General features: G+C 44.9%; 1 pseudogene; it reads right to left on the minus strand.

Annotated features, from left to right (window-relative positions):
* Window positions 1-5,607: 5,607 nt before the first annotated feature.
* Window positions 5,608-25,801, minus strand: LOC117072178 (annotated as a pseudogene).
* Between the last annotated feature and the right edge of the window lie 904 nt (window positions 25,802-26,705).

Raw genomic sequence — 26,705 nt, forward strand, 5'->3', positions numbered from 1 at the left:
AACCCACAGATATGTGTGTTGCATACAAATAAGTATGCTTGAGGATGTTCTCTGCGGTTTGTTTATAGTTTCAAAAAATTAGGAACAACACAATTGTCCATCAGTAGGGGACTGGTTCAATTATGGCACAATCTATATGTGGTGATGTTGAACAAGCTTCAAGATATACTGTTGAATGGAAAAAAAATCAATATGCAAAGCAGTGTTAACAATGTGCCACCTCTTGTACTTTGAAAAGGATACAGTGTCTACACACACATACAAACATACAGACACACATACATACATGCTGGTGTACATGTAGACTATCTCTGGAACAACAGAAAAAACTAAAAACAATGGTTGCTTCATGTGCAGGGGAAGCAAAGGCCTGGGGAGTGGGGCAGGGATGGGAGGAAAGGGACCTCATCTTCATTGTATACTCTTTTGGACATTTTTAGCTTTTGACGATGTGCACATATTATTCAGTAAAATTAATGAACTAAAAATCCAAATACAATAAATGCATAGTAATGGACACCTGTTCTGTACAATTCAAGGACACATTTTAGGGTTGAAGAAATAATGCTAATACATTATTAGAATTTAATATTTAGGTATCATACTTTTGATGATTGTAAAGCTAAGATTTCTGGGGATGTGGAGGAAATGGAGAGGGATAATCCACATACAGATGGGCTTGCAGCATGGACATTACCTCGGGCTTTCCTCTGCTGGGAGATGCAGCTCCATGGGGAGGTCTCTGAGGGCGAGGAGGGGTCTCTCACTGGGTGTCTCTGCCAACCATCCACATCAAAGGTCATTCTCACTCCTGCCATCTAGCAAAAAGGGTGTGAATTTTAGGAGACAAATTATTAGACTATGGCATTCTCCATTTCTTCTTTACCAGGGTGTCATTTACTAGCATATTTTAGCAAAATAGGATGGCATTAAGAGTGCAGAGGTGAGGAGGCCTGGGAAATGCTTGGGAAGCGAAGGCCTTGACTGGAGAGCAGCAGAAGTCTTTGAGGTATCCTCAGAAAGCATGTCTTGCCCTTTCCCCGGTTCTAAACGGAAAGGCTACACAGCAGGGAGCTCTGTGTGCCCCACCACCTGATTGCCACCCAGTGCCATTGAAGCTTAGCCTGTGCCCCAGGAGCTAAGCAGAGATGGCCAGCCTCCAGCCTTCCAGGAGCCTCCATGGCCTCCAAGACCATGCTTCATCTTTGTTGGTGGCCCATGTGCAAATGGGCCAGGGATCTTAGAGATCCCCTTGAAGTCATAGCCCTGGACCTCCTCCCACAACCACCTGCTGTGATGAACTGAGTCTGGCCTCCTTGGCACAGTGACCGTTCTCTTGTTGGAGGCTGGCCACCTAGAGTACAGTGATTAGACCCTGAACCAGGCCAAGTTAAAGCACAGGTCTCTAAGTCCTGTTGTGTAGAGTGTGGTGGAGTGCAGGGTTTCCCTGACTGAAACTGCAGATAAATAAAGAAATTCCATCTCATTGCCTATCATTTGTTCTTGGTCTTCCCCCACAAGCCAAAATACCAGAAAAGTACACACAGGTGAGCCAGAGAAAACCAGGGAAGTAAAGACCTGGGCCAGAGCAGCAGGGCACTAAATCTAAACAGGTGCTAGGATCCAGCTCCCTAGATTTCTTTGGGGCCTGGTTTCATCTGGTAGACACTCACCTGGCTCGAGAGTCCTACAGATGACTGCATGGGCTATCCTGTCTCTGAATCTCACTTAATACTTGGATTCAGAGATGGCTTGTCTGGAAGGAACACTCTGCCTCACGTGAAGACTTTTTCTAAAGCAAGACTTTTGTCTTTTAATGAGAAGTATCTTATCATTTTTACTTGACCCCTGGACTGCAGTGGAAGCCGTGTCCCAGCTTGAACGTCCTCTCACTCTGGAGTGCAAATGAGCTCCCACTTGCACCACGTGTTCCCTGTGTGCTGGGCCCCGCTGGGCGGTCAAGGGCATTGTCTCACTTACTTCTCACAGCATCCTCTGAGGTGTGCACTATTTCTAGCCTTGTTTTACAGAGAGGAGATGGGTTTGGAAAGGAAAAGCAAGTTACCCAAACTCAACTGGGCAGCCTGACTCCATCCCTCTACCCCTCATTGCTCTTTTAGTAGTTTAAACAACACATCCAAAAGTTAAAGATCTAAAATCCCATTTATTGACCCCCTAAAGTCTGATGCTTGATTTCAGTGATGTGGTCCTGTAGTTCAAGCAATGCAGGGTAAAGGAGATGGAGTCAAAATCTTCTGACAGCACCCAGTGCCTTTGCATGCAGGAGAGGGTACGGCTGCCCACTGCTGTCCCATGGATGGTACCTTCTCCTTGTCCTTCCTCCAGAGAAGAGTTGTGGTCACAGCTGACCTGCCACAGTGAGAAGCAGCTTGTCTCGGCAGACTGGCAGTGTGTGTGGATCATCTCAGGGTTCATTGGACCTGCTCTTGGAGGTGAGGGTCTGCCCCACCAACCATCACTTTATGTCCACTCTGGCTCAGGACATCTGCTTCTGGGCACACATGCAAAACATCTCCTCTCCAGGCAGGGCCTTTGAGGGGATATCCTTGAGCACAGCCTGGCTCGTTCAGGCTTCTCCCAACTGGGAGATCACCTGCTTTCATCGATCTCTAATTTAGAGTTCCCTACCTGATTTAACAAGACACTAGTGCTGTCCTCAGGATTCCTGGAGTCTACAAGTCTTTGCTTGGAAATCCCTGGGGAGAAAGAAAGGCGCCCTAAACTTCTTTCTTCCTCACCTTTAAAGGGGTTCCCATTCAAAATCCTCCCTGGTCCCCTCCTTTCCTAAACAAAAGGCATTCTTTACAGTCCCAACTCACAGTTTGTTCTGTTTTTCAATATTTGGTGGTTGCTTTAGGGTAAGGTCCTTGGGGTATTTAAACCACATGGATTAAAGAAGAGCAGCTGGAAGGTGGAGAACGTTTCAGCAGAGTATCTTTTCTCTCTCTAATTGGTAGCAGCACAATCTGTAACAAGGTGAGTCTAATTCCATTCTGCTGAGAGAGGAAGAGTTTTGTTTTTATTATCCTTCCAAGACTGGCAAATTGGCAAGGTTTTTTTTTTTTTCTAATATAATAAAAAGTAGAAAAGCCCCAGTTTCTTCCCGTTTCTGAGGAATCATCAAATGTCGGGGTCAAATGAGGACACAGACATGTCCCTTTCATCACACCATTGCCTTGCTCCAGAGCCCCCTTGTCTGCCAGGACCCATCTTATCTAGTCCAGCCTGGTTCAGCATTACTTGGAGACATGTGCCACCTTCTCCCGTCCCACCACTCTGTGCCCACACCTGCCAGGGCTGGTCTGGAGGGCACCTGCTTCATATCAGCGGCTTTCTCCACCTCTGGACCAGTCCATTACCCACCTTCAAGACCTTCCTCAAGCCTCATCTCTCCACAAAACTTCTCCAGACTCAACCAGACCCATAAGACTGCTCCCTTTCTGTGAATTCCTTTAGCCCTTATGCTCACTACTGCAACCATGCACTGCATGGCATAGTTCTCTAGGTGTGACCACAGCAGCATGGAGGGAACCTTCAACTGTCATAGACATAGACCCTGTGCACACTTTCAAAACAATTACTATAACCCCCTTCAAACTTTCATATTGGCCAATTAAAAAGCACCTAAATACAGCCCTAACAGAGGGTAATTTGGTAATATGAATTTAAAAACTTAATATTTTGTAGACCCTTTGACCCAGCAATTACACTTCTAGAAGTATCTCCTCAGGAAAAAATCATGTATGCAGGAATGTCCATTAGGAATATTTATTCTAAAAATTAGAAATAATTCAAATGTCCAACAATAGGAAAATGGCTAAATTATAGAGGAGCTGTGCAAAGGGCTATTCTACAGTCATTCAGATATTATAGAATAGTATTTAATGACAGGCAAAGATATTAAGGTTATATTATTTAGTAAAACAAAATAAAACCAAACCAGACTTCAAATTAATGACAAATTTTACTTTAAATCATCTATCTACAGCTCAGAAGAGCTAAAAAAGAAGTAGACAAGTCATAGAATTAGAAGGTAGAACTCTTTCGATGGGGTAATGATTCATTTTCTATATGCTAGGAAAAAATTAAAAATACAAATAAAGGAAGAGAAAAATTGACCAGCTGCCGCCACCCACATACAACCACAGTTAACATTTTGGTGGAGGCTTTCCATGATTTTTCTATGTGTGCATGCAGATGCATGTGTGCTTGGGTATGAGTGCATGTATCATGAGTGGTACTCTTTTAGTAGTCCTTGGGTCATTAACACAGAGATGCAGTATACATCCTGATGTATAAAAGCCTGATGTTATTTTGTACTTCTACCCTCTTCTGATAATGCCTTAAAATACTAATTTATTAATTTACCCTTTCCATCCCACTCTGACCTTACATATTATTGTTGCCATGCATTTTAATTCCATAGATATTATAAATTCCATGAAGCATTGATAATCAATATGTATTTATATTTCTTACATACACTTTCCGTTGTTCTTCATTCCTTTCTACACCTCCAATTTCTGTCTTTAATCATTTTCCTTCTGTGTGAAGAATAACCGTTAGTATTCCTTTAGAATAGGTCTTGTGCTGACAGATTTATCCATTTTTGGTTGAAAATGTTTTTATTTCATCTTCATTCTTGAAGGATATTTTTACTGAGTGTAGGATCCTCAGTTGGTTGATTTTCTGTCAAGTCTTTGAAGATGTTTTGAACAGTTTTGCTGTGATGTGCCTAGGTCTGCTTTTGCATTTATTTGTCCTGCTAGGAGTTGGTAGTACTTCCTGAACCTGTGGCTCAATGTCTTTCATCATTTTTCGAAAATTCTCAGCTACTGTCTCTTCAAATATTGCATCCACCCAATCTCTCTGCTCTAGTTTTGGGGCGCCAATTACACATTATGTTAGATTCTTCACAGTATTTCCATGTCTCTTATTCTTTCCTCTGTCATCATTCATCATTCCAAATATTTTTTCATAGCCTATCTTGCAGATCATTAATTTTCTATTCAGCTGCATCTATTCTTCTATTAAATGCACTCAATTAATTAGTTTCAGTTACTGAATTTTTCAGTTCTACAGATTCCATTTGATTTTTCTCTGTGAAAAATCACAATGTTATTTACTTATTTATTTTTGCATTTTGCTTATTATGTTTTCTCTCCATCAGAATGAAAGCTCGTCGAGGGCAGGGACTTTGGTCTACTGTCCGTATTGGCTGGTGCCTAGGGTTGTGCCTGTATGCAACAGGCACACAGTGAATATAATAAATATTTTTGCTGTACACTGGACGGATGTGAGTGATTCTCTGGGGCTTCTGCAGAGTCTGGTTTGGGAAAGGGGGTGCTAGGGAAAAACCCTGCTCCGTGCAGCCTCCCGTTTTAATCTTTCAGTGTTGAAAAGTGGGGAGGAGCCAGATTCAGTTTGCTGGGGAGAGAGCCAGTGGGGCGCCAAGGTGCCCAGAGCAGCCTTTGGGAAGGTGTGGGGGAGGCTGGATTCCCAACTGCCAGCCTCCAGGCCTTGGATGGACCTAGGACGCTGAGACAGAACATACAACACTAGGTGAGTCACCCGCCAGTCACCAGCTTACTGAGGAACCAGAATAATGTACTGTTCTTGGTTTGAAGGCACTTGGAGAAGGAGAAGAAGGAGAGATGGGGGGCTGAATCTCTTCCCACCCCATCTCTGCCAGGTCCCAGCTGCCTCTCTGGGCCTCTGTCCCACAGATACCTGCCTGCAAGCCTTCAAAGGCCTAGGAACCCCAGTCGGGGCTCCCTGTTCTGGAGCCATGGGGTTGGAGTGCCAGCTCCAGCAGAGTTGTCTGAGCCGCGGCCTGAGGTGCTGGGTCTGACATGATTGTTGGCCATGGAAGGCCTCGGGCCATCCTGAGCTCACATCTTGGCTGCCGGCTGGCTGCTTCTGCAGCAGGGCCAGGGTGTCCCGCTTCTTAATGCAGCGCAGCTGCTCCTCCTTTGCCCGCTTGAGCTTGGTGGGGTTTCAGATCACTTGGACGATTTCCACCTTTGGCTCATTCCAGGCATTTTAGGTTCTCGGCCCGGTGCTGTTTCTTCTCCTGGCGGCGCCTCTCCTACTCCTCCTCCAGGTGAGGGGCAAAGTCCTTGGCCAGCTTCCTCTCCTGCTTCATCTTCCGCTGCCACGATGGGCACAGGGGCTTGTCCTGAAGCATCACAGAGAATCTTTTCTTGGAGTGGTTCTTCCACATTCAACCCGGTTTGGGCTTCCCCTTCGGGATTACAGGAAGCTGCTCTTCCTTCAGCTTCTTGGACGCTGGGGCCTGGGGTGAAGAACCCTTTCGCTTCTTTGCTGTGAAGCCGTCTGTCACTGTCTCCCCAGCTGGAGGTGGTTTGCTCTGCTCCTGCTGACCCTGACCCCGGGGGAAGCCAGGTGCCTCGAGTGTCGGCTCCGGACCCGGAGCTTGCTGAATGGGGTTAAGGCTCTGGTGATCCTGGGCCTGGCAGCAGCTGATGCTGGGGGTCCCTGGGGTCAGCTCCTCCTTACTTTGGGCCAACACCGAGGCCAGTACTCCCTGGCCCTGAGAACACTTGGGTGCCTCCTCACTTGGCTTCGGCTGACATCGTGGAGATTCAGGACTGACTCCAGCTGTCTTTGAGGCGACTCCAGGTGTAGGTCTTGCTGACGCTGTGGGGACCCTGGGCCCGATTCTGGCCGCCCTTGGAGGGCACTCCAAGCCTGCACCCTGCTGCAAAGACTGGGTGATCCTGGGTTGTCTCCAGCGACCTTTTGGTGGGGGGCCCCAGGCCAGCTTCTTGCACACTCGGAGCAGACCCGGGCTCCCTCGTTTCTTCTGGGTTTGACTCGAACTCCACAAGGACCCGTCTCGCCCGCAAAACTGAGATGACGTTCTCGGGGGATTCAGGCCTCGGCCTTCCAGCCCTTGGCTGTGCCTTAGTGGTGTATCCGTGGTTCAGCCGGTAAGTTTCCAAACCCCTACACACATCCACAATGTTATCTTTAAACATCAGGCATGGTTATTTTAAAGTCTATGTGAATACCTTCCTTGTCTGGATCCCCGTGGGTCTGTTCTTTCTCTCGATTTTCATCTGTACTTTTCTTATATGCCTGGTTATTTTTGCATAAATGCCTGAAATTGGTTATGAAAAAATAGTAGAAAAAGTTAAAAGTTAGAAGAATGGTACCATGTCTTCAGAAAGGATTTATCTGTGCATCTGGATGACAGCTGGGCATTAGCAACCTAGGATCCCATTAATCCACATTCAGGAATGAGAGGATTGGAAGCTGAGTTTCAGTCTCTTTGAAAGTTAGTGTACTTCTGGTTCATCTTTTCTTCCAGAGTATACAGAATTACGAGTATCACCTCAAATTATTCAATTCAATTTCGGTTCCCCTGCATTCTGCAAAGCAATCAAAGCCCTGTTTATGTTTTTAACCTCTCAACCATAAATCTCTTCTGAGACTGGCAGAGATAGTCCTAAATGCCACTGGGTTTCCATTGCTCTGTGTTTCTGCCTTTCCCCAAATCTTAACCTGGTAACTCTTTTCTGCCTTGTTTGTTCTCTAATGACTTCAAGCAGATTTTTACTACTTTGTTCAGCTTTTCTAATGGTCTTCCACTGATAGGTAGGTTGGTCCAAATATCCTATTCTGCCACTGCTGAAAGCAGAAATCTGATATCTATTATGAAATTCATTTTAAAGGGCTTCTATAACTATTTTTGTACCCCTATTACTGAATAATTTGCCACTTTGTTTCTTATTACTGTTGAATTGGTTGTCCTTTGTTGCTTTGAATCTGAAAAGAATTGCCAACCAAAAGTGTAGAAAATTACTGCTGCCTGGGACTGCTCAAGGATTCTTTCTCCTGTGGTTCATCTACTTATATCCCACTTTACTGCTCAGAAACTCACCCATGATACTGCCTGGCCAATTGGGACCCAAGACAAGAGTGCCTCTTGATGTCTCCCTGAGTGTAGACTACCCTGCCTCTTCCTCTCTGGGGTCTAATTCTTGCCAATGGATAAAAGCCTGTCGTGGCCCAGATCTACTGTCCTAATTCTAATGCTTTGGGGCTCTGTAGAAGAAGAAAAATGCAGTCTACAATTCCACAGACCAAAGGCCTGGGAAGCAAAGCCAAAGCATCAACAAGATCATATTTTAATCTGCCTTTTGCCTGCCTCTCATTTGTATTGGTGAGAGCTACAGCTACTGGCCGCTTTTCTGTCAGTGATTCACACAATTTTGTTGCTAGTGCTGAATTTCCCAGCTACCAGAAAGAGGATCTAATGTTTCTTTTTCAAAGGTCAAGTCTATCACAGTTATTTTTTTGTTTGAGTTGATTTTAAGAGCAGTCTTTGGAAGGATAGTGGGTGGGGTGGCATTCTATAACACTGCTTCCCTCTCCAGGGCTCCTAATGAACAGAGGTAGGACCCGGGAGGAGGTAATTGCAGCAGTATCCAAGACTTCAGTGTTGGGTTCCTTTTGTAACTCATCCATCCACCCACTCACTCCCCCACTCTTTGGCTTGGTTTGGAGTGCTATAACAACGTGTCACAGACTGGGTGGCTTTGAAACAACAGGAATTTATTTCTCATGGTTGTGGAGACTGGAAGTCCGAGACAGAGTGGTAGGGTTCTGGTGAGGACCTTCTTCTGGGTTGCAGATTGTCATCTTTTCGTTGTATCTTCACATGGATAAAAGAGTATGAGAGAGCTCTCTGGGGTCCCTTTTATAAGGACACCAATCCCATTCATAATGCTTCCACGTTCATGACCTAATTACCCTTCAAAGACCCTCACCTCCTAACACCATCACATTAGAAATTAGTTAACGTACAAATCTGAGAGGGACACAAGCATTTAGTCCATAAAACTCATTCACCTCCTCATTGAATATATACTCATTAGACCTTACCACTTGCAGGACCTTATGCTAAGTATAGTACTTCAGGGGATTAAAAAGGTTAGGCAAGGCACAGTGGCTTGCGCCTGTAATCCCTGCACTTTGAGAGGCTGAAAGAGATGGATCACTTGAGCCCAGGAGTTCGAGACCAGCCTGGCCAACATGGCAAAGCTCTTGTCTCTACAAAAAAAAAAAAAAAAAGAATTAGCTGGGTGTGGTGGTGCAGGCCTGTAGTCCCAGCTATATGTGCAGCTGAGGTGGGAGGATCACTTGAGGCCGGGAGATGGAGGTTGCAGTGAGCTGAGATTGTACCACTGCACTCCAGCCTGGGCGACAGAGTAAGACCCTGTCTCAAAAAAAGAGAGAGATTAGAAAAATCATTATAGAAGGATGATGATCTAACAGAGGCCACTATCGTGGCCCTAAAATGTTTGCACCATGTGATGAACGCTGAGATGCTCCTCTGAGATTTTCCCTTCAATGAAAGACCAGTTGTCCCAGCTACTGAGAGGGGTGGGCAGACAGCCTTTAGTTGTCAGACCCTTTAGGGATTGCCTCAGCTCCCGAGAGCCGCCTGGCCTGGTCTTCACAGGTGGTCTCCATCCAATGAGTGTCTGAGGCATAAGTATAAAGGCCTGGGCATCTCAGCCCAACTTGGGAACAGTCTGAGAGGCTATTCCAGGTTCAGAGCTCCCTGTGTGACTGGCTGATCACAGGGAGCAACACAGACTCCCTGTGTTGCTGGGGCTGCATCACAGCCCAGCTTCTCTGTCCAGTCCAACTTCCTTGCCCTATGTTCCACAGGTGTCAATACCAGAGGTGCTCCTTCATAAATATCTGCACATTAAACTCCATCTCAGAGTCTGCCTGCTAAGAAATTCAATCTGCCATACACCTGTCCCAGAGTATCTAATGATTACAGAAACTGCTAGAATAAGTCAGGTTCATTTAGACTCTTGGCATAAGTCTAGCCAGGGCTACAGAAGCAGTACTGCGTGGGGCAAGGGTTGGCAATTTTTTTTTTCCTTAAAGGGCCAGTAGTAAATATTTTAGGCTTTGCAGGCCACGTAAGATTCTTGTTGTATATTCTCTCTCTCTCTCTCTCTCTCTCTCTCTCTCTCTCTGTGTGTGTGTGGTGTGTGTGTGTGTGTGTGATAGTCTATTAATGTAAAAAACATTCTTAGCTCATTGGCAGTAGGAAACCAGGCTGAAGGCTGGTGGGCTGTAGTTACTAACTCCAGTGTAAGGTATTAAGAGCCTAGACTTGTTGGGAGGCAATTATCCATGGGTCTTTCATGTTTCTACACATCTAGCAATGCAAAGATACCAAATAACATTGTTCTAAATTATCTTTTTGTGTTAGACCACTCTTTCACATTGCTATAAAGAAATACCTGAGGCTGGGTAATTTATAAAGAAAGGAAGCTTAAGTGGCTCAGGTTCTGCAGAGGCCTCAGCGAGCTTTTACTCATGGCAGAAGGCAAAACAAGAATAGGAGCATCACAAGGCCTACTCCCACTTTGGGAGCAAGAGAGAGAGTTGGGGAGAGATGCCACACACTTTTAAACAACCAGACATCACAAGAACTCAGTCACTACCCTGAGGACAGCACCAAACCATGAGCGATCCATGACTCAAACACCTCCCACCAGGCCCCACCTCTAACACTGGGGACTGCATCTCAACATGAGATTTGGAGGGGACATCCAAAGTATTTCACTTTTGAAAAATGTTGTAGAGTGGTCAGCCTTCAAAGATACAGTGTCTCTTACCAGAGAAGAGATGAGGCATACTCTGTCCATTATAAAAGACTCAGGTTCCCTCATCTTAGTGTTCCTGTCCTATAACTCAGCCTACCACATGGAAAGGAATCAACTGGCCCTCTTTGTGTTGCCCTGTGGCAATAAGGCTCATGAAACCAGCACAAGAAAATGCTGATGCTCTGCCCTGTGGCAATAAGGCTCATGAAACCAGCACAAGAAAATGCTGATGCTATGAGCAATAAACTGCTCTTTGTCTCTGATCCAGGAGTTTTGTGTCTGTGGCCAATCCATGAAACTGTAGCAGGCTAATTTGTTAGATTACAAGTAGAGTAAAACCTCAGACCCTTCATAGCTCTTAATTTCCTAGCTTCAAATTCCTTCACCATTGATAGGTTGGTTAGATGGCCTAATTCCCAGGAACGCCCAGAGACAGGGACAGGTAGGACCCATACCCAGGGACTGCCCACAGACCTCACCAGCTGACTGCATGTTGGGCTTGCTCCATCCCTGGAGTACAGGGCCCTGCAACTGCTCCCAGCTGACCTTGCCCAGGCTCTGTATTTCCTTCCCTCTTTAGGTTAGAGCAGCGGTTCTCAACGTGTGGCCACCAGGTCTGTAGTACGAGTGCCCCGTGAGAATTAGGTAGACATGCCCATTTTCAGACGACCAAGCTCTCAACTCAGATGCACTGAATTGGAAATTCTAGGGGCAGAACCCAGCATTCTGTTTTATCAAGCCCTCCAGTGATTCCCATGAACGTCTTGCTCTGGCTTTTCATCTCAAGAAGCAAAATGCTCTGTTTCACAGCCCGAATTCATTCTCACCTGTCAGAACCCCAAAGGTGCCAGGGTTTCCGGTGAGCAACTACACCTTTTAAGTAAATTAAATTATTTCTATGGAACTTTGACCCCCATCCAAGCATGTGTTCTAAGCACAAAATTAAAGGATCAAGAAACATGCCTCAAAGTCAAGGCTCCTGTGAGAAGACAACAAATTCAAGCTTGAGAGTTTTGCAAACCTCTCTAGGTACACATTTTTTCCCCACCTGAAAGCCCACTGCAGAACTTTCCCTACTTGTTGTCATGAGAAATAGCCCATGCCCCTTTGGTAAATATTAAAATCTCAAAATTCTTCTTTAAACATTTGAATTATCAATATCCTGACTTAAATCAATCTAATAGTACTTTTACAAGAAAAAGTATTTTGGTATTAAAAAACATTTTGGGCCGGGAGTGCTGGCTCACGCCTGTAATCCCAGTATTTTGGGAGGCTGAGGCAGGCAGATCACTTGAGATCAGGAGTTGGAGACCAGCCCAGCCAACATGGCAAAACCTACTAAAAATACAAAATCTAGAATACATAAATTAACCAGGTGTGGTGGTGGGCACCTGTAATCTCAGCTACTCGGGAGGCTGAGGCAAGAGAATCACTTGAACCTGGGAGGCAGAGGTTGCAGTGAGCCAAGATTGTGCTATTGCCTGGATGTCAGAGCAAGACTCCAGCTCAAAAAAATACACAAAAAATGTTTTGATCATGGGCTATCAGTGTGTCACACACTTTCTATCCTAGGTAAAACATAGAGGCTGGATCCAATCTAAATCTGTTAGCATCAAGCCCAGTTCATGATGTGTGCAAAGTGTACTGTGCCCGCTTCTTCTACCCCCTTTCTTTGTTAAGAATGCTTCCTTTCCTCTCAATTGAGAATCTCTGATTTAATATCAGTAGAATGACAACAGGGTGAAAAAGTATAGACCAAGCACCCTAGAGTGTCACCTCAAATTGTGTCTGGTTTTTATTAGACTGTATTCATTTTATATACTGTTATTTGTAAGATATAGAGCCACAAATACAGAAAAAAGGAATGAAGTAAGTCCTCACTTAATGTTGCCAATAGGTTCTTGGAAACTGCAACTTTAGGTGAAATGCCATAAAACAAAATCTATTTTCCCACAAGCTAATTGCTATAAACAGGAGCTAAGTTCCTGGAATATTTCTAATCAGAAAAACATCACCAAACTTCTAAATAAAGACCAAAATGCTCCTAACGGTAAACACTGAAATAAATATGAGCAGTACATACACTTAAGACAAATTCATAAGAACAAGATAATTATTTTCCTACTTATTCTAGTTCAGGGTGCAGGACGGAACCTGCCCCAGCCTGGACACCATCAGATCTCAGGGCACACTCACACGCACCCATGCTCACTCTGGGGCCAGATAGACATGCCGTGTGCACACCTTTGGGATATGGGAGGAAACCAGAGGACTTAGAGAAAACCCATGCAGATGTGAGGAGCATGGACCAACTCCACGTAGACAGTGGCCCCAGCTGGAATTCATTTTTCTTTTCTCGTCAACGTTGTAAGAAAATAACGTTGAACTAAATGTTATTTGGCCAGGCATGGTGGCTCATGCCTGTAATCCCAGCATTTGAGAGGCCAAGGCGGGTAGATCACCTGAAGTCGGGAGTTTGAGACCAGCCTGGCCAACATGGTGAAACCCTGTCTCTACTAAAAATACAAAAATTAGCTGGGCATGGTGGTGTGCGCTTGTAGTTCCAGATATGTGGGAGGCTGAGGCAGGAGAAACACTTGAACCCAGGAGATGGAGGTTGCAGTGAGCTGAGATGATGCTACTACAATCCAGCCTGGGTGACAAGAGCGATACTCCGTCTCAAAAAAAAGAAGAAAAACGTTATTTGAGGACCTGCAGTATTTACTAAGTGCCAAGTATTGAATACGCATTACCTCAATTCAGTACACAGCAGCCTTCCAAGGTCAACAGCAGCATCGCCGCCCCAGGTGGTTCTCATGTGCAGCCAGACTTGAGAGCCACTGATGGGTGAAGTTTGTTAGCAAATGTCATGGTTAGTGAATGCTGGGGCTCACCAACCTGCTTCTTCACGGCCTTAGGTTCACCCTGGAACCCTGAAGTTGACACCACAGATGGTAAGGGAAGACTCACAGGAGGCCACGTCTATTCATGGATGTCTGGGAAGCTGCCAGTCCCATGCCTGCCCCTCCTGGACCTGCCTGCTCTGGCCGTGGGTCTGGAATGGAATACTTGAGACCTTCCAGTGCTGATGGCACTCTTAGGTTGCCACTCGCCAGGAACATTCTGTGGCTCAATATTTGTCAAGAAGGTGGTCAGTTAAAATGGAACCTGCTTAAGAGAAAGAGCAATTATTAAAGCACCAGTGTGCCGATTGTGGAGGCTGGAGACTGCAAGTTTATATGGCCAGAGAGAGAGGGGCCTGATTTGGGTTTTTTCCCAAAGCTTCACCGGAACCAAAGCCACATCTTTGGCTCTTGCATGGTTATTCTCCCCTTGGTGCCAAGAGGGGCCTTGTGCTGGGCTCTGGGATGCCTGTTAGGCCTAGCTTCAAGCGCTGGGAGCTAGCAGAGGGCTGTCCAAGCTCCTAGGCTGTTTCCTTCTCTGCCTCCCTTACTGCCCACATTTTGGTCATTTTGCTGCTCATTAGCACCTCCTCCAGAAGGTGACCTGGTTAAGGGGAGGAGGTGAAACTCAAATCCAGCAATTTTCCTGCCTGTTAGCAGCTCTTATAAAAGTCTTGATGGACAAGCAGGTTAATGCTGTTGGCTAACCCTGGAGCCTCCAGCATCCCCGTCCAGGGGCTGCACAGGGGCTTGCATTTACTGAGCACCTACTGGCATCACTAGAGCAGCAAGTGATGTTCTGTGAGGTACTGATGAGTTCACGGAGCACTTTGGAACATATGGTTCAGGTGATCCTCACAGCAAGCCTGTGGGGTCAGTATAACTCTTATCTTATTTTACAGATATGGAAGCTGAGACTGGGAGAGGCAAGTGACTTGTTCAACATCCCACAAACCACAGCAAATAAGTCCACCAGGAATGTGAATTCTGATAGGAAGTTGGAGTCCAGATCCTACTCACATTACTATACCACTCTGTTTTTCTACCATGTTACATTCGGTGTGAGGATTTCAAGTTCCCATTCTTGATATACTTCTGACCTGATGGGGGAGAAATGGCACCTTTGAGGTGAAAACCTAAAAAACAAAAGGGAAAGGGGCATGTGAGATCACAGCTGCTATGAGGAAGAGGAGACATCAACAAACCAGTGATAAGGAGGAGGGGGATCTCGGAAGCGGTATCAGAAATGCACTTGAGGCTGAGCGCAGTGGCTCACGCCTGTAATCCCAGCACTTTGGGAGGCTGAGGCAGATGGATCACCATAGGTCAGGAGTTCGAGGCCAGCCTGGTCAACATGGTGAAACCGCATCTCAAGTCTGGCTGCACATGAGAACCACCTGGGGCGGCGATGCTGCTGTCGACCTTGGAAGGCTGCTGTGAACTGAATTGAGGTAATGCCTGTAATCCCAGCACTTTGGGAGGCCGAGGTGGGTGGATCACGAGGTCAGGAATTCAAGACCAGCCTGGCCAAGGTGGTGAAACGCTGTCTCTACTGAAAATACAAAAATTAGCCAGTGTGGTGGCAGGCATCTGTTATCCCAGCTACTTGGGAGGCTGAGGCAGGAGAATTGCTTGAACCCAGGAGGTGGAGGTTGTAGGGAAAGGAGATCATGCCACTGTACTCCAGCCTGGGTGACAAGAGTGAAACTCTGTCTCAAAAAAAAAAAAAAAAAAAGCACTTGGAAAGTGGGGGACATTGTGAAAGACAGAGCCCAGAGGAGGTTCTAGGCAGGGATAGGAAAGCTGGGGGCAGTGAGCAGGGGCAGGGGGCTGGGTCAGCACTCCTAAGGAAGGAGACCTTGCAGGATGACAGAGTGTATGGTGCAGATGAGAGTGTCGTGGGAGGCGTGGCCACTGTGTAGTGTTAAGGCAAGTGCCAGGCTGGGGAGGCTGCTTCCTTCACAACTTCTACAGGTGTCTGAGCAGATCAGGTCTGGTTGGAGCTGTGCTCCAGGAAAGCCAAGTGGCAACTGTGCGTGGATTAGGCCAGAGGGGACAGAGTGGAGGCAGGGGAATGAGTCTCACTGGCCAAGAGGGAGAAACAAAGAAAAGGAGGGGCCTGACCAGCAGAAAGACATTGTGCAAACCAAATTCTCTCTATGACTGCAATGAGCTCTCTCGGCAGTGCCTGTTAAACTAGGCTGCAGGGCTTCCATAATGTTACCTTGTAGCATCAAAGGGCTTAGTTTCTGATCCCCAGGTGGCTGACATATCTGTCCTGGGATTGATAATTTTTGTAGAAAAACTAAGATTCCTGATAAAAGATTCAAATCTTTCAGTAATAGTTTTAAAACTCTCAAACTTTCTCTAACAACTTCTTCCAGGCTTCATAAATGCAGCTGTTATTAGGGTCTTTGAAGAGAGGTAAGTGGGGGTACCTGTCTTCTACATAATACTCCAGAAAATTTCAATTTGTTACACTTCCTCTCACTGGCCTCTCAGGTATGTAGTTTTATATCTTAGTATGAGTCCCTAAAATAAAATAAAGATAAGTCCCTAAAATAAAATAAAACTGGCCCACAAAATATCTTTAAAACCAATGTTCAGTTCCTCATACTCACCTTTCCTTCTTTCTCTCCCTAGAATAGGTCTGGCAATAAATAAATTTAGAAACTTTTTTTATTTCCTGACTTAAACTGACATTTGCATTGGGGAGCAGGTAAGAGTTTTGTTTTGGGGGGGTATGTGTGTGTGTGTTTGTTTTTTTGTTTTGTTTTGTTTTTGATGGAGTCTCGCTCTGTCGCCAAGCTGGAGTGCAGTGGTGTGATCTCAGCTCACTGCAACCTCCGCCTCTGGGGTTCAAGTGATTCTCCTGCCTCAGCCTCCCGAGTAGCTGGGACTACAGGCGCATGCCATCACGCCCAGCTAATTTTTGTATTTTTAGTAGAGACGGGGTTTTACCATGTTGGCCAGGATGGTCTCGATCTCCTGACTTTGTAATCGGCCCACCTTGGCCTCCCAAAGTGCTGGGATTACAGGCGTGAGCCACCGCACCCAGCTAAGAGTTTTTTCCCATGTTGCACTGAGATTTTTTATTCTGTAGTTCCTACAGGCTGTGATAAATTTAAGAGTGGCCAGCGGCCCACCTCTCAGGCCTCTCAAACTGCCTGCTGGTCCTCAGAGGGTCAGCCTTCTGAGGTTGGCCTCCCCTGCTGAGGGTCAGCCTTCATGCAGATCATTTGTACCCCCAGCCCCTCGAGCTGATCCAGAGTCCAATTCTAGGCCAGCCAGTGACCTGTGGAAGGTTGGGAGCAAAACATTTTATTGGACTGATCAGATTCTAGCTCTTGAGAATTGAGATGGAGGAAGTCAGGCATCAGTATGAGCTGAAGCTAAAAGGAGATGCTGATGCAGAAAGGGGTTGGAGGGGCCATGATGGACCACGTCAAAGCCTAAGTTGTGCAGCAGCAGAAGCCATGAGGAAGCGCTGAAATGTGGTCCGTGAAGTGGGGAGAGTGGAGCAGACACAGGAGCTAGGGGCAGAGAGCAGCCTGTCCTGGAGCTGCCTCCAGATCTTGCTTTCAGACTCCAGTTCAGGTCCATGTGTATCCCATGAGTAAGCCCTCTGCTTCTTGGAGTGCTCTGGGTTTAGGATTCTTTCCTCGCAAAGGACATCCCTTCAAGCTAAAAACCTGCCAACAACCCTAAACACCAGCATCTCCTGACACAGTGCGAGCTAGGGATACTCAGCAGCTCTTCTCAGACAGGTCTGGCAACCCAGGCTCTGCATGTCTATCATGGCCCCAGGTGCTGCCACTCTCACGGGCTCCCAGTTCACAAGAGCAAGAGAAAGGGTGGCTTGTATGAGCAACCCTGTTACTCAACTAGAAAGAAAGAAATCCTGATCTAAAACAAATAAAACCAACAAAAACTTGATTTCCCATTGATCTAAAAGGCAGTAAAGAGGCGGAATAAGTGATATTTCCTCACTTTTTTTCCCTCTCTGTGGCATTTGGGAAAAGAGTAGAGGAAGATGCTCAAATCTGGCACATGACCAAGCGCCTCTGAGGCCTCAGGGTCCTTAGTATCTTGAGGAAAGCTTTTTTCTTTAATTTTTTTTTTAGAGAAGAATTCTTGGGTTTTTAAAAAAAATCTGTTCTCTGGTATCAGTAAATTCACCCAGAGAGGATTTTTTTTTTTTTTTTTTTTTTTTTTGGCTAAATGGATTGGTCTTGAATAGTTTCTAAGACTCTAACAAGAAAGTGTTAGATTTCACTAGAAGGTAGTATGATGGGATATGGTAATCATTCTGAACTCAGCAGTAGGCCTCCTGATGTGCGGTTTCCAAACATGCTGCTTTCCATTGCCGCTGAAGTCTGTTGAAGTTTTTGATGCATATTTTGCTTTTAAAATGAGAGAGCTGACTCTTGACCGAGTGACTGAGTGCAGATGGTAACATCAATTTCCTCACACATATTTTCGCATTCTAACTTCAGGCTAGATCAATGTTTGCCCTCTTCAAACACTGGAAAGGCTCCACTGGGATAGAGGTAACAGTGAGATGGGAAATAAAGGGAAAACAAAGAGTACATTACAGCAAATACCAAAGTCAAACTTGGATCTGGTTCAAAAAAACCAAAAGGTATAATATAAAAATGTAAGCTTGAAAAATATCCAGTAGACTAAACATTCACTCATCCTGATAAAAAAATAAAAATAAAGGCCTTGCCTTGGTGTCTTCTGGGCTAAACTCTTGGGCAATGGCTTTTAGTACAGTATAATTTGTTAGCATTTACTGCCGGTGATAAATTACGAGGCCCCACCATGAGATTTTACTGCTTCAGGTAGGGTGATCACAGCTTTCCAAATTGTAAATTACTTTAGCAACTACTTGGGACAGAAGGAAGTGAAACAGAACACTTTAGCTTAGAAGACCATTTCTTCTTCTTCCTCTACCCTGGTGCTTATCTGCATGGAATGCCTGGGTAAAAGCAGGCTTTAAAACATCCCGCCATCCCTTGCCTGATCAGCCTCTTTAATTGTCTTTTGAGTAAACTTCAAAGCCATCTGTTAGTTATGCAAAAGATACCAATACAACTCACCTGATGTTAAACACAGTGCTTACTGGAAGCACCACATTTTAGGTAATCATATTTTTCAAATGCTGCTCTTGGACTTACTAATCCATACTTCGTTATTTAACCAACTTCTTAACAGAGTCTTTAATCAAAAAGGTCACTACAAGGGTAAATTCCTTAAAACCCCACTAAGATAGTGGAAGCTACGTATATGATATAAATCAGACTATTCATATCTGGGACATAACAGAGTTTTAGATATGTCACACTGATTGTGTCTTTTGAATCTGAAATCTACACACCTTATATAATAAACATTTCTTAAGGAGACAACAAGACAAAGTATTTGAAAATGAAACTCACTTTTACTGAGTACCTTCCCTGGGTCAGATGCTTTGTATATGCTCTTTCATCTCACTTAATTCTGCCAATAGCTCCACAAATTGCTTTTCCTATTTTGTTTTAATTATTATTATTTTTTTTAGAGACAGGGTCTTGCTCTGTTGCCCAGGCTGGAGTACAGTGGTGTGATCATAGCTCACTATAGCCTCAAACACCTGGGTTCAAGTGATCCTCCTGCCTCAGCCTCTGAGTAACTGGGACTACAGGCATGTGCCACCACACCCAGCTAGTTTTTATTTTTATTTAGTAGAGGTAGGGTCTCTCTATGTTGCCCAGGCTGATCTCCAACTCCTGGGCTCAAGTGATCCTCCTGCTTCAGATTCCCAAAGTGCCTGCCTGCTTCTCCATTTTATAGATGAGGAAACCAAGCTTCAGAAGTGTTAAGTAGTTTGCTATTTATTGGGAATTCAGGTACTCAAATATAAGTCTGCTATATTCCAAAGCCCCTATTCTATTCTCTATGTCCTAAGATAACTATCCTAAACAATGGCAGCTCTCTCTCTAATCCTCTTTCCTTCCCAACACCATCTTCCTGTCTTCCCCTGGCTGCACACAGTAGCTCTATTTTACTATGATTTCTGTTTACATTCTATGGCTCTATTATGCTGGAAGCATGTTTGGCTGGCTATATGCAGTTATTTGTATTCCCTGCCTAGGGCATTTATTAAGCATCTACTACAGGTCAGTAACCAGGAGAGCTGTGGATGGCTGCAAGTGAGGATGGATAGATAATTTTCACCAGCCATTTCATTTCTTATTGACAATTTGACAGTGATAGGGAACATTCCAGGGTTCCTATGGTTCTTTTTTTCCTCCCCTGAGACGGAGTCTTGCTCTGTCACCCAGGCTGGAGTGCTGTGGTGTAATCTCGGCTCACTCAACCTCTGCCTCCTGGGTGCAAGGAACTCTCCTGCCTCAGCCTCCTGAGTAGCTGGGATTACAGGTGCCCACCACCACACCTGGCTAATCTTTGTATTTTTAGTAGAGACAGGGTTTCAACATGTTGGCCAGGCTGGTCTTGAACTCCTGACCTCGTGATCTGCCAGCCTTGGCCTCCCAAAGTGCTGGGATTACAGGCGTGAGCCACCGTGCCTGGTGGTTCCTATAGTTTTGTGGTGGCTCTTCCCACTTCACTGCCACCTCCAAAGCCAAATCTCTTCACCAGCCGCACTGGGCCTGGCAAAGCGTAGCTAGAAAGAGCCCAATAAGGAGACCAGGGCATGGAAAAGGATCTGAATCACTTGTCAATACTATTATATAGAAGAAGCTAAGATGAATGAATACATTTGTAAATATTTCTGTGTTTAATTATAAATGAGTGTTTTTAAAATCTGTTGGCAAATGATCCTCCAGCAAGACTTTTATCAGTCTACATTCCCATCAGCTATGCACCAGCTGAGTCCCTGGGTTTGCAGACATTTAGCTAGCAATCTCCAGTTTGGTTTAGAGTGATGTCTGCTTGTCTGGCAGCTTCAGAATTTCTAAATGGGAAAGTCTCAGGGACAGGGATCTCATTGGGTGGAGGTGGGAAAGTGCTTTGAAACCGCATCTGCATAGCACTTTACATGAGATTGACAAAGTGTCCATTTTCCACATCAAAGAATGGGGTAGGGGGGGATTGCACAAAAGACAAGACTTAAAGCCACCATTTGCCCCACTGGGCTGAGCACTCACAGCCTTGGGCTGCGCCAAAGCCCCAGCTCTGAGTGGAATTCATTCAGCAAGATTTGTCTCCCAGAATATGACCTTGCAGACCACTGCTTTTGTCTTAGCAGATATAGCCCATGAGTCCAGCACATTTCTGACTTATCTTCTGCCAAGTTTGAGAGAGCCAGGCTTTTCGTATTCACTATCTCTACTGGGTCCTATGACATTAGAGAAAAAAAATCTCCCACAAGCAGATTCAAATACCCTCTTGCTAACTAACCAGAAACCATTTGAAGTAGAAGATGGCTGATAGCAGTCTTGTATTTATCAAGTTTGCTCTTCACCAACTGGCTTCTTGGTTACCAGTAGCTCATAATAAGAGCTTGTAAGTTTTAGTGAGCATTTAGTATGTGGCAGACACCATGCCATGCCCTGTACCTACACTGTGTTATTTAAGCCTTTCAATTATCCCCTGGGACAGTTACTATTATCCCTATGTCATGATGAGAAAACTGGCACTGAGAGGCTGGGCACAGTGGCTCACGCCTATAATCCTAGCACTTTGGGAGGCCGAGGCAGGTGGATCATGAGGTCAGGAGATTGAGACCAGCCTGGCCAACATGGTGAAAGCCCGTCTCTACTAAAAACACTAAAAATTAGCCGGGTGTGGTGACACGTGCCTGCAGTCCCAGCTACTCAGGAGGCTGAGGCAGAAGAATTGCTTAAACCCAGGAGGTGGAGGTTGCAGTGAGCCGAGATTGCACCACTGCATTCCAGCCTGGGCAACAGAGCAAGACTCTGTCTCAAAAAGAAAAAGAAAAAAGAAAAAAAGAAAACTGACACTGAGAGAGGCTAAGTCACCTGCTCAAGTCCACACTAGAAAAGGGTATTGCCGGGTTTAGAACTCAGGCCTGACCTCTCCGGGGCCCACCTTTTAATACATACAGTGTTGAAGGATGTGGGAGGTGAGTAGGGCAGCAAAGGATGGCTTTCATCATTGTTTTCAAAAGTTGATTATAAGTTTGTAAAATAAAGCAGAATGTTTAGATATATCTCACTTAGATATATTAAGTGAAATGAGATTAAGCCGTTTCTGGTGGTGGGCTTCTGTGTTCTCTAAGCTTGATTAGCATAGCATTTCAGTGTTAACAGGCTCATGACTCCAATCAAAGATCCTACCTGCTAGTAGTATTCAGATGCAGTCACTCTGAGAGCAAGGGCATTTATTAAGCATCTACTACAGGTTAGAAACTGCTAGTGCTTTATGTGTGTAAAGGGATGTTTAGAGGGCCTCTTCCTGATGCCTTGGAATTGGTCCCGGGCCCATAATAACAGAGGCTATGTGTTCATGTTTCTAACTCAGGGAAAGCTTCCAAATATTGGCGCCAGGCTTCCTAAGACTTGGCAAACCCGCCTCACTACAGTCAGTCCCTCATTTCCTCCAATCCTTCCTGCTTTAGAGCCCAAGGAATCAGGACCCTGGGAGCTTTGGCTTTGCCTGTGTTCCTGGACAGCTAAAGGAAAGGGAATTACTAGTTCCTTAGTAATTTTATTAGTAATTCAAGAGAATTACTAATAAAAACTGGGGTCATCTCATTCATTTGTTCCTTCACTCATGCACCAAACAAACGCCGTGTGTGGAATGCATCCAGTGTGCCAGGTGCTTGTGATACCTCAGTCACAAAACCATGCTCCGTGCCCTCATGGAGCTCATGTTTGAACATCTTCTCAGGCAGTGGACGTGCTCATTTGCCTCATGCCAGCCTGTGGTAGAAATGCAGGTGCTGCCACACATCAAGAGGCCTCCTCAGTAGGTAGGTGGGTTAGAGCCTTCTTGTCAGTGCCCATCTAAAGGGCTCCTTCCAAGCAGGAGGTCCCTGCCTGTAAAAAGCAAGTCTGTGCCCATATGGAAGTTGAGAGAGATGTAGACAAAGGCAAGCTGGAAGAAATTTCTCCATCAGAAAATAGTGGGGTTGAGGAAAGGTGCCAGCAAGAGGGACTGCAAGGCTCTCTGAGGCCTCACACATGGTCCCTTGTGAGATATAGAATACCCCCCATTTTCCTAGGGAGGGATGCAGGTGTCTTACCTGGTCTCAAGTAGATTTTACTAGAATGCTCTCCCTAGCCATATTCACGAGCAGACAAACTAACAAGGCCTCCTCTTCCTCCTTAGCCTAATTAAATCCACCTGGAGAGACAGAGGGCATGGCCTCCCTTTACACCCGCTATCCATCTGAATTACCTGGACAGGACCTGGAGTCTTGATCACGCCGGTATGAAATTGTCCCCAGGCTCTCTTCTAACACTTCCCAGAGCTGCACTGTGTCTTCCTGAGTGCAGTGGATCCAAGGTGACATTTACAGGAGAGTGCTGATTTGATCTCGCTTCTAGGAAGCAGGGGTAAGGCTGAGGTCCTTGGCCTTGACAAGGCAGGACCCAAAGGCCAAAGGTTGCTATTTAAACCCAAGTTTCCAGCTGAGAAAGTTAATGTTGCAACGTTGACAATATTTAAAAAACATTTCCCATAAGCAGGATGCTGCTGCAAGCCAGACAAAGAAGCAGCCACTGTCCCCCGGCGGTTCACGGCATGCTTGGAAGCCAGGGTCGAAAACTTCAGAGATCACTTTGTTTTACTTAGAAACCGCTTATTTTTCAAAGTTAAAAATAAGCGGTTTCTAATTTTTTGTTTCTACTGAGCTGCTCTGTTTGTTATCTATTAAGTGATCAAAATAGGCAAAGGCTTGCTTTCGACATTTTTTCTTTTTTTTTCTTTTTTTTTAAAGATGGATTCTCGCTTTGTCGCCCAGAATGGAGTGCAGTGGCGCAATCCCAGCTCACTGCAACCTCTGCCAGTAGGGTTCAAGTGATTCCCACGCCTCAGCCTCCTTAGTAGCTGGGATTACAGGTACGCACCACCATGCCTGGCTAATTTTTGTATTTTTAGTAGAGATGGGGTTTTGCCATGCTGGCTAGGCTGGTCTCGAACTCCTGACCTCAAGTGATCTGCCCACCTCAGTCTCCCAAAGTGCTGGGATTACAGGCATGAGCCACCACGCCCCTCCTCTTTGAACATTTTTCTCCAACATTTAAGGAAAAGAGAGGTTCTTAATTACTGACAGGAGGGTGATTGCCCATTATTCTGAAACTCAAAAATAAAAGTGCAGTAAGATTGATCAGAGGATTTGCTCTCTCTGGAAATACTGTTCTTGCCATCTTTCAAGCAAATGGCGGCTCACTGGTAGAAATTTCAAAACCTGTGCTTAAACTGCCAAATTCCTTTCCTCTGCTGTTCCCATTTCTCTGTAATGATGGCCCCAGAAGGGAGGCTCGGTGCAGGCAGAGGCTCACTCTGCCTTGGGCAGCATGGAGTGTCTCACCCTTGACACACACACACAGCCAGGTTCCAAGGAGGTCCTCCATAAACATTTGTGGATACATATTTGTGGTCTGTGTCTGCAGTGCATTTTCCTTCTCTATTATAATTCACATTAGTCCTCCTTTGTCTCTCTAACAATAGAGAAGGGTAGGGAAACCTTTTTTGTAACCTAATTTCAAACTCATCACCTATTTCTTTCATTACAACCTTCACCATTTAGAGCAAGCAAAGCCAGTCTTAGGTCATCATTTTCCCATTAGTGGAGGACAGCAAGGGTTCACTTTATATGAATATTCTTTCCCTTTCCCACAAAGTAATGATCTAAGACTTATAGCTAGGGGGGAAAAATGGTGTTCTTCCCAACCTGGAAATGGCATTGCTCATTAAGTGACTGAGGCTTGCTAAATCCTATGCAAATCAGTCCTGATGAGCCTTTAACTAATCTGTTTACAAACCAGACCTGCTAGACAGGCCTCAGTGATTTTCTATCAAAGCAAAAAGCACTGCTCTTTATGGGGATCTGGCTGTCCCTGAATGGGTAGTTTAAACATAGACTCTTTCCTTCAAAGTAAGATCAAAGGCTTTATGACTCCTAAATGAGTGCATTATTTCCACTTACTACCTTCTTGTTTGCAATTTGTGTTTATTAACAGCACTGTCTCAGGTTTACTTGGTGACTTACTAGTTTCTGAAAACAGTATGGCAGTTTTATGGACCCCAGTATACATTTGTGGAGATTATGTAGCATATAATACATAGAATGGCCCATCAGACAGGACATTAGGCAGAGACAGTTCTCTGCAGAGATGACAATGCCTGACCATGCAGAATACGTTCATGGTTTTGTTTTTTTTTTTTAAAGAAACCATCTGGCATAACAGGGCTAACACAAGAAAAGATTCCCCAACTCTCCAGATTTGATAACTCTTTGACCACCTTAGAAGAATTTTCTTTGAAATTTTATTTCTTTTGAAGAGAGTAAGTTCCTAAAGCTGTATTGTTGGTGAGGGAATGCCACTGGTACTTTTCAAGGAGAAGCACAAACAGGTTCTTTTAGAGAACAAGCAGATTGTTTTAAAAACAACAAAGATTCCAGCATGTAACTAACCACTTAAGAAAGCCTTCTTTTAGTCCTTCAGCCAGCAGCTTCCCAGTGCGAAGACAGAGGTCTCTATCGTCCCTGGTCCTAACACAGAGATTAGAACCCTGTCCTTGACTCCCACCCTCCAATTCATCTTAGGAGGATAAAGCTGCCAAGAAAATTGCATCTTTTAAGATTTGTGGTGACTCAGGTATACAGGCTTCAAGGTGTCACTGACCTATAAAAGGGACTAGACTAAACTGCAATGGGTACAGTGCAATGCAGGGAACATCCAGCTTTGGAAGGGGCAGCTTTTAATGTCACTAGATGGTCCAGCCAGAAATTAACTGGGATGGCCAGGAAAGGCCATAATCAGGGACCAAGCCACTGTTCAAAGTCATATCAGTTTTTAATAGATTTTTTTTTTTTTTTGGACACTGAAGTGAGCATAAATTCACAAGGATAAAAACACATTTGTCAGAACGCCATGGACAGACCCCTACCAATCCAAAATGAATTGGGCTGAAAGTGGCAAGCTGGACAACAGGGAAACTAAACCCATCGTAAATCTTCTCCGTAAAAGTCTCTTCCAGCTTATCACCTTCTAAGCGTCCTTGATGGCCCACTTCTGCCATCGCAACTTTGAAAAAAAAAAAAAAACAGACACTATGTATTAAACTCAAGTCAGAAAAGCACGCCTGCACACACAAGCAGAATCAGAAATTATGTTATAGAGGCTGGAGAAATAAGACATTCGAATCACAAAGTGACAAACACAAAAATTTTTAACTTGGAGATACGATGACTCCTAGAACTCACAAGAGGAAAGTAGTCTGAACCAGAGCGCATTAGGCTGTAACTGTATAATAAAACATGTTAATGAACATTTATACTGGACTATAATATGGCAGTTGAGGTACAGGATATAAAGATACTCTCCCTCTCCAGCAGTTTGTTTTATGTTTCACTCTAGGGTAGTAGTCTGTATCCTGACTCTTGTTTATGTTAACTGTTTGCATCTCTTTGTCTAAGACATAGATGTTGCATCTCTGAGACAGAGGGTCAATTCTAGGCAAAGTAAAAGCCAAATAAATGAGTTAGGAGTTAACTAGTAGAGCATACTTACATTAGTGCAAATAAGCTATCGGGTCTCCCTGGTCATCTTGGCTCATTAAAGGAACAAAACTAAACCAAGCAAAGAGAATGAATCATGTTTGGCACTTGTAGAGAGTGGTCCTCAGGTCAGGGTTAAGGTCATTAAGAGGAGGGATGGAGAGACGAGATGAAAGCTGCATTTGCTCTGGAGTCTCTGGGATTGGAACTCTAAGGTGAAATTTCTGGAAAAGGTCTCAAATAGTCTAAAATTACCACAGACTACTTCAATTCTATCCATAAATGGTATACAAACGAAGTTCAAGAGGCACAAAACAAATGTAAAAGACTGGTGAACTCGATATCATCTGAACTCCTCACAGGGGCTGAAAAGCTCCATCTGGAAGTGAATTAACTCTTTCAGGGCACGAGGCTATCTCTTAATGG

Source organism: Trachypithecus francoisi, unplaced genomic scaffold, assembly GCF_009764315.1.
Source record: "Trachypithecus francoisi isolate TF-2019V2 unplaced genomic scaffold, Tfra_2.0 Lachesis_group4, whole genome shotgun sequence".
NCBI classification, from domain to species: domain Eukaryota; kingdom Metazoa; phylum Chordata; class Mammalia; order Primates; family Cercopithecidae; genus Trachypithecus; species Trachypithecus francoisi.